Here is a 15,281-nt window from a genome sequence, read left to right on the forward strand (position 1 = left end):
TATCACGACGGAGGACACCAGAAATGGGCTTCACACATTGTTCCCACGTGGGTAATCGAACCCGGGTCTTCGGCGTGACGAGCGAACGCTTTAACCACTCGGCTACCCGACCGCCCCAGACAATGAAGAACGAAGTGTGGTTTATTATATACTTCAGTGTGGAAGACGGAGTTTTCTGAAGTTGAGAAAAGGGATATTTTCATTCCAGTGAACATAACAATTGATATTTTACTGCTGTGAACATAACACTTTAACGGAACTATTGTCATATAAGAATGACCTCATCTTAAATTGTCTCCCTTTATCGTAAGTGTCTGACCCGTTCTTAAAATGTTGACTTCCTTTTTACGTTAGTTCTCCACACTGACAGGGCAAAATATGAACAGATGGCCATTTAGGGAGTTAATGTCACATCATGGCGTTTGTTTTTCTCTTGAAAATGTTCCGTTATAAACTGTATTTTTTTCACTTAACTCGCCAATCGAGACCGTTCGTTTCGCAAAGCGCCATTTTTGTTACTTGACCAGCGTGTCTTCTTTCGCTTCAAACAGCAGTCTCGAAGTTTTCAAGAATAATTTTTGTTAAAGTTGACTTTATATATAATCATAACTATTGTGTGATACAGAATTTTCGCGACCATAATTTTTGTTGTTGTTACTTTTGTTTATATTTTTTTTTAATGATTTTACAAACACTAAACTACTTTTTTAATCGCAAATACAAGGGGTGGTGACCCGTCCCTGTGTGTTAGGTGGGGAGAATTTGCGTTTCAATGTATTACGTTTGTAATGAAATAATTAATTTTCTAGTATACAACTACACAAAAAGTATATAATAAATTGAACGTGCGCTCGTAACTTGATGTCGTCACAGATGATGACGACGTTATTTTTGAGAGGGGAGTGTCTAATGAGTTGTTCGTTGTCTAGGTCGTCGTTTATCGTGCAATAAAACACTGCAGGGGGAATAAACCATGAGGGGCGTCAGCTTGATTAGAAGAGCCGTAGGTGACACAGGTCTTAGACCATTACCATTTTGGTAAAACCCACAGGCACCGGTATCGTGCTGACAAACTGAGGACTATAACAAGGGCATATCGGTTATACAAACATGACGATGACAAGGCAAAGGGACGCAACTCCTCACACCATATCTCGTATAGATTCGGAACAGTATGTAAACCTGAACATTCGTCAAGTTTACAAAGGTTTCAACTGAAGGAGCAGCACATTTCTACGGTGGCCATGGACATGGAGTCTGTTTTTCAATATTTTGATATTTCGCTTACTTTTGTCGTAACCTTTTGCAAATTAACACAATTTGTCATACCAATATGTGATAAATCATGTATAAAAACAACCGAAAACATGGATAATGTACTTTCAAGTAGCTACTGAATCGCTGAAATGTGAAGCGAAAGTGTCAAAAACTAACATTAAAATGTCAAAAACAAAAGCGAAAATGTCAAAAACTAAAATGAAAATACAGAAAACTATTTCGACCGCGGAGTAAATAGTTTTCTGAATATTCATTTTAGTTTTTGAAAAAAAGTCGATACCATAGATAAGAGTGATTTACACAGTTAACTGCCTTTGCGAAGTCAACAAACAGTCAATAAAATGTTCTATCTGATTTTGCATAGGTGTTTGCTAATCAAATAATGTGAAGATATTGTCGAACGAGGCATATCCTTTTTCTAAATCATGCTTGATTTTCATTTATATCATTGTCATTTGACCTTTTCTGTAATTTCTCATTAAGTATTTTAGTGATTTTTTTTTATATAACTGTCAGTAATGATATTCCTTTGTGGTTGTGCATGTTATCGCCGGTCCTATCTTATGAAGCGGACCTATAATCGCTTTACACTATTAATCCGAGTAATTTCCACAATTCTGCACTGGAGAGAATTGTATTGAAAAGTCGAAAAAATATATATGAGATTATACCTCTAGGGTGTTGAAGTGGTTCTTATGTAATACCGTCTTATCCTGGTGATTTCGTCTGCTTTATATGTTTAAAAGCATCTAGGGCTTCGAGTAAAGGGATGGGGGTGTTTAGTTGATCAAACCTTCCATATGTTTTGTTTGTTGTTTAACGCCGCACTCTGCAATATTCCAGTAAATAATCGAATCTTAACCAGACAGTCCAGTGATTGACATCGTGAGCATCGATCCACGCAATTCGAATACGATGACATGCATCAATCAAGTCAGCGAGCCTGACCATCCGATCCCGTTAGTCGCCTCTTACGACAAGCATAGTCGCCATTTACGGCAAGAATGGGTTGCTGAAGACCTATTCTACCCCGGATCTTCATGGGTCGTTCCATATGTACACAGTAAGTTACCGACTCTATCATCCATTAAGGGGTTAAAACAAGGACTGGTTGGGTTACTGTGTCTGGGTGGGGTATTCATGTTAAACTGCGGCATGGTAACTATAAATGGTGCCAATCACTGGATTGTCTGGTCCAGACTTGATTATTTACAGACCGCCGTCATATATCTGGAATATTGCCGAGTGCGACGTAAAACAACAAACAAACAACCATACTAATGTGACGACAACGTTTCATAATCAAATCTAACATAGATTTAATAAACTTTTCTGACGTTATTTTGTATCACTACTTCATTTATGTCACCGCGTGACGGATTAATGTGAAAGAAAACCCCAACGTAACATAGCTTGTAGACGTTTACTCCGTTAAACCCACAACATGGGTATATAATGAACTCATAGTAAACTCACGACATGGGTATATCATGAACTCATAGTAAACTCACAACATGGGTATATCATGAACTCATAGTAAACTCACAACACGGGTATATCATGAACTCATAGTAAACTCAAAACATGGGTATATCATGAACTCATAGTAAACTCACGACATGGGTATATCATGAACTCATAGTAAACTCACGACATGTGTATATAACGAACTCATAGTAAACTTACAACATGGGTATATCATGAACTCATAGTAAACTCACAATATGGGTATATCATGAACTCATAGTAAACTCACGACATGGGTATATCATGAACTCATAGTAAACTCACGACATGGGTATATCATGAACTCATAGTAAACTCACGACATGGGTATATCATGAACTCATAGTAAACTCACGACATGGGTATATCATGAAGTCATAGTAAACTCACGACATGTGTATATAACGAACTCATAGTAAACTTACAACATGGGTATATCATGAAGTCATAGTAAACTCACGACATGGGTATGTAATAAACCAAAGCTGCTTCCGCAATTTGGTATCAAAGTGAAACCATAAATACTTGCAGCTAAATTGATCTCATTATCATATAACCCTTACCAACATCTGTCTTCTCCTTGGCAGTTGCTGAAGCCAGAGTAGACTCTCCCTCACTTAAACAAATGTTTATCCTTTGGAATGCCAACATAGATTTTACCAATTAGGAGCAAAGTACTATTCTCACAAATATGTTTTTACTGACCGGTCCAAAGATATTTGCAAAGTTGCAAGTGACCACTGTCTTTGGTTCCAAAACAGTTTCAGAATCTCAGACATAAGCTCAATTTTCACTCCTTAGGCCAAAAGCAATTTAACAGCTTTGGTCAACATCAAACAAGAAACCAAAAGGGTTTTGTAAACAACAAAATGTAACAGATATACGTACCCGGGGCACTGGGGTTTTAATTTTGAAATTTGGAAAGAAATTTGTTCTGTGTCATAAATTGTGTAGATTTGTACGAATTACATACTTTAAATACACACTGATGACACAGCAAACATTCACTAAGTTTGAATGGGAGTAAAAGCAAAACAAAGACAATTATCCTTGTCGACATGAATGCAATCAATTTGGTCATCATCTGATAGAATCAGATTAAGAAACATACGGTCGAAATGTGTGCTGAGCACACCTGAGGTCCCAAAAGACCATTCACTTTCTAACTTGGAAATAGACTCTAATTGCAAAACTTAAATTGTTCCTGTTAATGTCGTTGCTAGGTGACTAATAAAATAAATTATGTGTCCGACAGCTGCATTATTGCACGCTACAACAGGTCGTCGTCGCCCTGATGATGTTGCCAGCTGTCTGATGACGTCATTCGGGATTCTACGAGTACTGATCCCCGGGCGTAGATCGATGCTCATGATGCCAGTCATTGGATTGTCTGGTCCTGGCTAGATTATTTACAGACCGCCGTAATATAGCTCGAATATTGCTGAGTGCGGCGTTAAACAACAAACAAACAAATGAAGTCGCCGAGCCTGCGGACTGGTCTCCTCGCCTTATGACTTAATCTTTCAACGTCTGCAGGACCACAGTAAAGTGAAAACAACATGTGAAAAAGTATAGGATTGTTAATAACAAGACGTATTAAAAGGCGACTATGCTTGTCATAAGAGGCGACTAACGGGATCGGGTGGTCAGGCTCGCTGGCTGGGTTGATAAAACATGAAACATTCAAATGGCTCTCACCGAAACATTCAAATGGCTCTCGTCTTTGTTTCCTCAAAGAAACAAAACAAAACTGGCATTAACGCACGCTCAGACGGCGAATCAAATTTCTGCAAACCTTCATCAGGCTACTAAAGTACGAGTTACATATCAAACGATAAGAAACCGTCTTTATGCAGGTCATATCCATGTTCGACGGCTTCATGTTGTGCCGCCCCTTACAAATCGCCATATCGCCAACAGACGTGGCCACCGGGATAATCGTCGCTGGTCCGTGTCATTATGAGTCCCGATTCACTTTGCACTTCCCTTATAGACGGGGTCGTGTGTGGCGACGTCGAAATCAAAATCAAGCCAATGTCAACCTGAGACCTGATGGCAGATTTGGCGGTGTTTTTTTTATGCTGAGAGATCAGTATGACTGAGCGAACCCCACTCCATATTGTGTAAGGAAGGGTCACTGGACAGTACTATCGGGACAACATTCTGACACCCTTTGTACTCCCGTTTGCAAGGCTTGTGGGTCGACGTGTTGTCCTTCAGGACGACAACGCCCGTGCTCACTGTGCACGAATTGTCAATGCTCACTTTTATCAGCACAACATCCATAGATTGGCCAGCAAAGAGCCCAGACCTTTCCCCCATTGAACACGTGTGGGACATAAGAGGGAGACGCTGCGTCAACGTCATAGGCCGCTGACCACGTTGGCTGAACTTGGCCAGGCAATGTAAGAGTAGCGGGTCAGACTCCCTCAAATCGCCATTGGGAGACTCAGGCGCAATATGCCTCGTAGAGTGAATGCATGTTTGACAAATCGTGGCGGAATCACTCCAAAAACGTCAACTTTAAAATTTTCTACCTTACTACTATTGTCCTTCAAGATCGTTGGCGGTCATAACATCTTCTGTCATACTTTCCTGCCGGTTGTAATGTGTTCTAACTATTACTAGAAACTAATGTTTCTTACAATTTTGGAAATTTTAAGTTTTTCTGAGTATCCCAAACTTTGTTCAAGAGTGTATGTCAACTGGGTGCATGTTCAATTGGGTTCATATCCGCTGAACATGCAGGCCGTGGCTGGACCTGCACATTGTTGTTCTTTGGGTCGTCCTGGATGACTCGTGCTGTGTGGAGCCTTGCATGGTTGTGTTGCAGAATTGTGTGGAGTGTTGCAGAATTGTGTGGAGTGTTGCAGAATTGTGTGGAGTGTTGCAGAATTGTGTGGAGTGTTGCAGAATTGTGTGGAGTGTTGCAGAATTGTGTGGAGTGTTGCAGAATTGTTCCCTGGGGCCTTGCACGTGATCATGGCATTGTAACTTGATCTCTGTATCTTTGAGCGTTCAGGTTACCATTTATGATCATAAGGCTCCGTTACTGGTCATCGCAAATGCCTCCTTATACCATTACACCAACTACTCCATGTGGGTGGATCCCTTGGATGTATCAAGGCGCCAGGCGTTCGCCACTACGTCTACAGGGACTCGTCCATGAAGAGTACCCTCTGCCAGTTCTGCCAAAGTTGTACAATTCTTGTCCATTGCACGCTGGGGCGTCGATGTCAGTGCATGACCTGTGTTCGCCATGATTGTCTATAACGTTGAACAAGTGCGGATATCTTTCCTCCGGAGCAGCCAAAGGTTCTTGAGAAATACACCTGCATCGCCCATCCATCCGAATTGCGTGGGTTCATGCTCACTATATCAATCACTGGATTCTTCTGGTCCAGACTCGATTATTTACAGTGTTTGTATTGTGTCTTCTTTATCTTGTGTGTGTTTAGAAACTGCTGTGTGAAAGAACTGTAACGTCCAATGTATATGCCGTTTCTGCAGGCGCATCATGTTCCAGCCTGTTTTGCATGGAGTTTACTCATTTCCGCGATTCAAGTCGTCCTTTACGTTTGATCCTTTCTAAGCAGGTTCATACCCAAATACCTTCAAGTTTACACTGTTTCTCTCATGCTGATTGGCTGAATGGGTAGTCACGTGATCTGATATTTGGAGATCGAATTCTCGATCGGTGTTTACAATCAACTCGTTCTTCTTTTTTTCTTTTTAATCCCTGCATTTATCAGCAATATAAATGGTCTTGTAACATTTCATCTGACTAATTAATAAATAAATGGTTGGTTTTGGTGTTTAATGTCGTCTAGCTGCTAGATGAAACAAAATGGACTGTCCTTACGGTGATTTGAATATGGAATGGCTATCTATCAATAATTCAAGTGATGAAAAGTAATTCTGTAAAATTACTGAGGTTAACGAAATTGATTTATTGAGCGATATTGACTTTGATGACTTGTTTTCGGAAAGACAGGAATCGAGCACCTAGACAATATGTGAATGAAAACAATGTTGTACCTTGTCAGATGTGGACGCCGACACTACCCGGTTCACTATTGTATCGGGATAAAAGTAGGTTCATATCCAAACGAATTCAAACAAAAGTCAAATTCTAAAACTGAAAATTGTTACCATGGTTGTAGCAAAATGGCTATTCCTACAATTTCGGTTCATTCTGCATAATGTGATGGATTGATAACATGTAAGCCATAGGTGGCCTTACAGAACTTGAGGCACCTCGATGTGGTGTACGTCGGGTAAGATCATATGACATTAGCCTGATTTATTCTAGATTGTTTTGTGGTTTGGACAAATCAAACATTTCCAAAAGGAACACATTACAACCCTGTTGACTCATTTTCCATTGTTTCCTGGTGACTAAAAACGTGTGTGTCTTTCACCTGCAAACCGCGAAGCTCCGGGGTAGAATAGGTCTTCAGTAACCCACACTTGCCCTGAAAGTCAACTAACGGGATCGTGTGTTCAGGCTCGCTGATGTATGTCATCGTATCCCATTTGCGTGGATCGATGCTCACTGGATTGTCTTGTTCAGACTTGATTATTCACAGACCCCGTGATATAGCTGGAATATTGGTGAATGCGGTGTTAAACAACAAACTTTCACGTACCACGTCCTGATGATGTTGCCACCTGCTTATGACGTCATACGGAATTCTACGAGTAATTAACACATGACAACCCTGTTAACTAAGCTAGTCCTTTTTCCGGTAACGTGATATGAGGGCATTCGTCACAACTCGCTTCAGTCGGTAACCTACAGGAGGAAGACGCAAGACAATCAGAATGCGCGCCGATTATTTAAATCAATTATGGCTATATGCATTTGTTTAAGGAAAAATGGTAAAATGTATACTCTTCAAAAAAAGAAACGCAAAGCCAGATTTGAGTGAAGTAGGAAAATACATTTATACGAGGAACCGTACAAGGTATTTAGCCACAATATTGTGGAGAGAACACTCGGTGATTGTAGTCATCTCAGTTATTGGTACATAGAAAAGTCCAAGGTGAAGGTCAGCTACCATCAATAATGCATATGTCCCCCATTGGAATCGATAGCGGCCTGGCATCTCCTGCCTATGGAAGAGACGAGTATGCGAATCACAGTCATCCTGGGGAATGGTAACCCACTTGGCCTGCAACGCAAAAGCCAACAGGTGCAACGTCTGGGGTTGTGGTTGACGTCGGCGTAGCCGTCTATCCAATTCATCCCACATGTGCTCTATCGGGTTCAAATCCGTGGATCTGGAGGGCCAGGGGAGAACATCAACGTTGTTGTTGTGTTGACAGGCTCTTGTGATCCGTGCTGTATGGAGTCGAGCGTTGTCCTGCTGGTATACCCCCTTGTCGTTAGTTGCAGTTGGAAGGAGGTGTGATAGGAGAATTTCGTTGATGTATCATTGACCAAACCTGTCCTGCCATGATGAGAGATAGCCGCCCACATCATGACACTACCCCCACCAAACCTGTCCACTTCCTGTACGCAGTTTCCGGCGTAACGTTCTCCCCGACATCTGTAGACACGTGCTCTTCCACCCCCTCGATGGAGGAGAAATTTTGATTCGTCGCTGAACCAGACATCTCTCCATCGCAGTTGAGGCCTTACCCTGTGTTGACAACACCAATGCAGTATTTGGGATGCGGTTGAGGTGGCTGTGATCGTCCTTTCACGTAGGTGGCGCAGTCGGATGTAGCAATCTTTGGTGGGTGTTGTTACTCTTTGTCATCCCGACCCTGGTATATATCTATAACAGATTTATATACTGAACCGCAAAAGAAACGTCACCCCAAGTAACATTACATGAAAAGTTGTCATTTAAATAATTGGGTAATTTTTGTCAAAGTTACTAAAATTTAACATTACCTTGTCCAGAAAAATGGAATTTGATGATAAAAAAACAAAGCAGATGACAATAAACTGATCGCCCAAACGCATCACGGCAACGGCCATGGTAACCCGATGCACATGAATTCTGTGCGATTTGAAATGCACATATGTTCTCCAAATTTCTTGCCCTATAAAAAACCACCCAGATCGGATAACATTCATTCATTATTGAATTGCTACCACATGCCAAGATTGACAAGAAATCAGCGACACCAAGCCCTTGGACGATTGCAACCTGGACAAACTGCCCGGCAAGTAGCCAATGTGTTTTAAGTCCACATAAGGACCATATACAGGCTCAAGCAACGGTACCAGACCACCAACACTACAGCTGACCGACCACGTAGTGGAAGTCAGACAGACCATGGGGAAACACCAGCAACACATTAGTGCGGACACCGTGCGTCGACAATTGACGAGTAGACACCTCCACTGTCACCGGCCACTTGAGGACCCATTTTGACACCACGTCATCGTCAGGACCGTCTTAAGTGGGCAACACAGCAGCAGCATTGGCGCCACCAGCAGTGGAGAAGCGTCCCCTCAGACGAGAGCCGTTACTGTATCTCAACAGAAGATAGCAGACAGAGAGTCTGGCGATGTCGTGGGGAACGTTATTCGGATGGTTGTGTTGTTGGGCTGGTCCGAGCATCATGGTGTGGGGTGGAATTGATCTTGCACAGAGGGTCGGCCCTGTGGTCTTCCAGAGGCAATGGTGTCACAGCAGCTCGGTATATTGATCAAGTCTTGAGACCACACACCATACCTCATTTGGCACGTCACTGCAACCCCAAGTTTCAGTATGATAACGCCCATGCCCACACTGCGAGAGCAACAAGAGACTTCCTCCAGCAGAATGGCATCAGAACCATGCAGTGGCCTGCCCTCAGTCCTGATTTAAATCCCACTGAGCACCTGTGGGACGAGATTCAAAGATGGCTGAATGACGTCCAGCCAAGGCTGACAACTGCAGCTGAACTGGCTGAACAGGCGTTCCTCAGAGTGTGGGCTCAAGTGCCTATGGCCTTCATCAACCGCTTCATCCATTCCATGTATCAACGTTGCACGGCAGTCATCAATGCACATGGTGGACACACGAGATACTGACTTGTGATGCCATTTTCTCAGAAACAAGTGTTGTGTTTCACTTTAAGAACATTTTACACTTTAATTTCAACCTTGATGATCAGTTTTGCCACGTTTCATCTTTTTAATATGTCTTAAAGTATGTTTACAGTGTTTAGACAAATAAGGTTTCTCATATATCTATCCATGGTGACATTTCTTTTGCAGTTCAGTATAGTTTTACCAGAAGACATTTACTGACATTGAGAACATTGTAAATTATTAGATTTACCAAGAGATAAGTTTGTTTAACAAACGCTGCTTACCTAAAGCTGCAAAACAGAAAGCTGTTCAATATTCTTCAAAGCGGAATGAGGTTAGAAAATCGTGAGTCATACCACCCCAACATCTCACCACCTCTGCTTTCACATTACATAGATTTTTTAGATTTTTGTTGTGGATATTGACCTTCATGATTCCCCAAATATTTTAAATTGGGGTTCAGGTCGGGACTGTAGGGGTGTAACATCTTGCTCATTTAACCATTCCTGAGAATGCTTTGGACCATTTTCTTGCTGGAATATCCACCCGTCACCATGCAAAACTTGTACTGTTGGGAGGAAATATCCCTTTAGAATATCAGTGTACACTGCACTACATTTGACCTTCAAATGCACATAATAGTGTGGCACCCAACACATACGCCCCATCACACACATTGAATTTAAGACTGTACTTTGGACTCTGGTAAATTGGTTTGTCTGTACCTTTGGTCACACATTTTTATGGAGTTTGGATAAAGCCACACTGAACTTTCATCTGAGAACACAGCATTGTCCCAGTTGAAATTTCTGTGCTCCAAACGTCGTTCTCGCTGTTCAGGATTTTGGAGTGGGTGATGGAAGTCTTTATGATTTCTGACAAAAATCGATTGCATACAAATGCGTTCTTAATGTCTCATTAGAAACATGAACTATTCCTCTATTAATAATTCCATGCCTAATATACAAAGTCGCCTTCTGTCATCAACGGTCAATTTCTTTGGCCTACCTGCTTCCTTTTTGTGCTAAATTCCATCTCTATTCTCAAGATTTTTCAAAACATGGTACGAAGCTTATTGTGGAATGTCTGTTCTCTCTGTAATGAGCTGTGCTGATCTGATTCCTTGAAATTCAGAAATAATCTTTCTTTTTTCCAAAGCTGCCATTTCCACAGAGGTCTTTTTGGCGTCTTCTTGTTTATTTGCCAAGTGAGACATACTTTACAAATACAAAACTATATTTGGTATTTTTTAACTGATATCCAAAAGAACATACACCAAGAAGAAGACGTCTAATAAAGTATTTATACAGCGAAACATAGAAATGAAATGGTGGTGAAATATGTCGCACAAATACAACCAAATGTATTTGATGAACCAAAGCATGATAAACTGTACAGTTTAATTAAATGCATGCACTTTGCGAAAACGACGTCTGCAGTCGTTGAACGAAATGCACATGCAAAACTGGTATAAAAAGATGCTGACAGCACACGTTCGGAATACAGCAAACAAAAAACGGTTAATAGAAAGTTGATGTAATAAATATAATGGGTTTTAACTGACCAAAATGAGTGACATATGTTTGATCTTGTAGTGACTAACGTGTACATTTATTCTCACTAATTAAACTGTGAGGTATTATTATATTACTCCCAAACACTTTATTAAAAGAAGGTATTGTGTCCACAGTTTGGAGCATGGAGTCAGTTGTTATCAAGACTGAAATAACCACATGAAATGCCCTTTAATCCTTCAGAATGTCACAATAGTATTGTGTATGCCAAACAAGGGAACCAATGAACACCCGAACTCAACAATGAGAAAATGATGTGATACGTATGTCTGATCACAAGAAATGGTATTCAACACCATTCTGCTCGAGGGCCTGTGCTAACTGATCCTTGTTATAAGGGCGACCTGATTGTGCTCTAATTTGATGGTCAAGGTGATCCCACAAGACTTCCGATAAGTCTTATGATTGTACTGGCTAAGGCAACATGTTGTATGGGGTCTTGTGTCATCTTGTTGAAACAGGGCCTGTTCTGTTGCAAGGACTGTAGTACAACAGGGTAAGAAATTGTTCAATGTTGTGCTGTCCAGTGATGTTTCCTTGACTTGACTCCAGATGCGGCATTGATAGAACTAACGAGGCCTTATTGCTGGACTAATGATGCCGCATTGCAGGGCTAATGATCACGCATTGCAGGACTAATGATGCCGTATTGCAGGGCTAATGATGCTGTGCAAACTTGGTTACATATGCTGCCTTGACAGGGCTACATATGCTGCCGCCTCCAAACGGTTCGACATATCCTGAATGCAATAGTGTTCTCCCTGTCGCAGGTTGACACAAATTCTTCCATCAGTTTGGAAAAGCTTGAATCTGCTCTCCCCTGTGAAGATGACTCTTTGCCAATTTCTGTTCTAGTAGCGTTACAGTGTCAGCGTTGTGTCTCGTAGTGGTCGGCAAGCTCTTATATTGCACGACACATTCTTCTGGACAATTACTGTCTCAGCTGGAGGATACGCATGTCAAGTTTTCTGTGTGTCAGTGACAGGAGGTCTGCCATTCCTAGGCCTGTCACCGCCTCCGTGGTCTAATGGTGGAGCATCCGCCTCGGAGAGCGCAAGGTCCGGGGTTCGATCCCCAGCCGCGTCATACCAAAAGACGTTAAAAGATGGTACTTGTTGTTACCCTGTCTGGCGCTCGGCATTAAGGGGCTAAAACAAGGACTGGTCGGCTCGGAGTCAGTCCGGACTAGTACAAGCAGCCACACACACACACATACACGTACATGCACGTCGCTATATAAGTGCAATAATCTTAGACACACGTTAAACCCCATTTCATCTCACCTCACCTCACCTAGGCCTGTCTTTCTTCCCCCCAGTCTGCCAGAATCAGGTCGTGCGCCTGGTGACTCTCATTCGTCCACAGCCCAAACTCCTTGCACCGTCAGCATGCGTTGCTCCTTGATGTATCCTTCCAACAACAATTTCTTCCTGTTGTAGCCTAAATCTTAGCATGATACTGTCCAACGGTTTGGGTGTGAATAAAAATTAAACGTTCATTTTATACCTATATATTTGTAGGTTGGCATGCTGTAAGTGCAGCCAAAGATTCACTTCAAACTCAAGTTCCATTGATGTGGGTAGCACGTTCATTACTCAGCAAAGTGTTTGGATGTGTTTGGGTGATTGATTTCCCTCCATTTTGTAACACAACTCGGCGTTTGGACCCAATGTGTCCAAATTTCAGTTAGGTAACGTTTTATCATCAGTTTTCATACAAAGTTATGCTTTTTATGTCCATCATCCACAATCTTAGCAATTGAAAAGTACATTTTTCGAACTGTTTTGAGTACAAATATGTCAAGTTGACCTATTTTCTGCCAATCTGAAGACAACTGCACACTTGGCTTTTACGACACACGGTGTTGTAAAAATGGTCTTTTGTATTACATACAAAAGCTTTGTTTTAAAGCTATTTTCAGTGTGCTGTCTTAGCTGTTTGAGTGAACACTGAGAAAATTTTAACATTCTTTATATATGTTGAATTTGAAATGTGACAGAAAACCAATCTCAGCTATCTTTTTATGAAGAAAAAATAATATTTCAGCCTCTAAAAATGAAGGGGGAAAAATATGACATTCCGTGTCCTTGAATGACACGAGTTGGTAACGAATGATATGAGGGAAGACATGTTACATCTGGGTGTTCATAGCATCTAATTGAAATGTCTAACCACTTTTCTGATTGTCAATGAATACTTTTGGGGAATAGCACTGCACATGTTACAGTGAAATCCAGTGGATCAGGAGCCGATTATCTGGAAGCCCGTATGAGCACAAACATACAAACCCGGACATAAGACCAACCGGATTATGTATGTAAGTGTGAGTTATATATTGTAGTTTACCCCGAAAGGTTTAAATTATATAAAAGCTCACATGATACACATCTTAAGTAAGAACATTGTGTCATTATTTATAAAGATTGTTATGTTTTTGTATACAGCAGAGAGAGTTTTCGTTTAATAAATATTCAGTATATATTCAGGACTTTAATTTTATTTTTCTATTACTAATGTCATATTTTATCTCTGAAGGAAATCTAGTATAGTGTCATAAACATACTTTTGCTTGTATCAAGCCAGCACTCGTTGTGAATATCTGATGCTTGGTTACTACACTTACAATCTTTTTTCAGTTTTCCTCCCCAAAATTCAGGACATACCGCTGCTCCTGAACTGTGAACGCGAGTATGTTGTGGATAGTAAATATCCTTGATTAGAAATACACAATGTACGTAAATAGCCTTGACGAGATAAACATAATGTTTTTTTACTCATATAGGCTATTAACCATACTTAAAAGGCACAAGTTTAATAACGTAATTATAATGTCATCGTTACAAATAGGTATTCTCATTTCTCACAAACTTTGAAAATTTTCCTGAAATGTGCGCATTAATATACTCTCGTATCACATAACAAGGTACATGATTAGTCAGCGGACAGTGATAATAGGCAAAACAGCTTCAGCTGAAACTTATTTTTAGACATTTCGGAATGTTTTTTATCGGTACTTTTACTATAATGATGATAACAAACACATTGTATGACTTACAATAAGCTTAAATGAATTGATCTATCATAGACAAGTACAACACCATGTTTGTTTGCAGAAAGTAGAACCGAGCCCACCCATTTTTTGCATATTCTCTGTAAATGACCCTATATGATTTCGTTCTAATCGCTGTCTCGCAAAAGCATCACCACATGCAAACAAACGCGATCCTTATTCCAAGTGTGAGTGTGATTGGCTTTTATCAAGATTCCTGCAAACTCTCCTGAAGTGTAGCACAGCTTTCAGCAACATTCCCTTTATATCACGGCCAATGTGTTGGTACGAAACCGGTCCTTCGGCGTTAAGAGTGAACATTTTAACCACAAGGTTACGCCAGCTCTCCTGCAAGACTTCCGATATTAAGGAAGGACTGTACACATTGGACCATATCGGAATCAAACACGAGTCTTAAGCACAAAGTACGAACGTTTAACCCACTTCACTACCCCAACACCCTTCGTGTGAACGTTCAGTGTTTCAGTTTAGGCTATTCTAATAAATTATAGGTTTAATGTCCGAAGCGTTTGTGACACTGAATCAGGAGATAAACATACTGTGTTTTCAATGTAGAGCTAGGTTACCTTCAGATTTAACCGCGCTAGATTTAAAAGTTGAAACTTCATTTCAAATGTTAAATTTAGCGCGGTTAAATCTACAGGTAACCTAGCTCTATATGGAAAACACAATATGTTTATCTCCATTCTACCATGACTAAGTAAAACGGGCACTCTTTCGTGCTAGCAAACATATTGAGTGAAGTGTTTTCAGTGGGTTGTCGATGTGAATTACGGATTGACTGACAACAGCCTTTAAACAAAATATGGCGTTGTATATG

Source organism: Haliotis rufescens, unplaced genomic scaffold, assembly GCF_023055435.1.
Source record: "Haliotis rufescens isolate VD_foot unplaced genomic scaffold, xgHalRufe1.0.p SCAF_11, whole genome shotgun sequence".
NCBI classification, from domain to species: domain Eukaryota; kingdom Metazoa; phylum Mollusca; class Gastropoda; order Lepetellida; family Haliotidae; genus Haliotis; species Haliotis rufescens.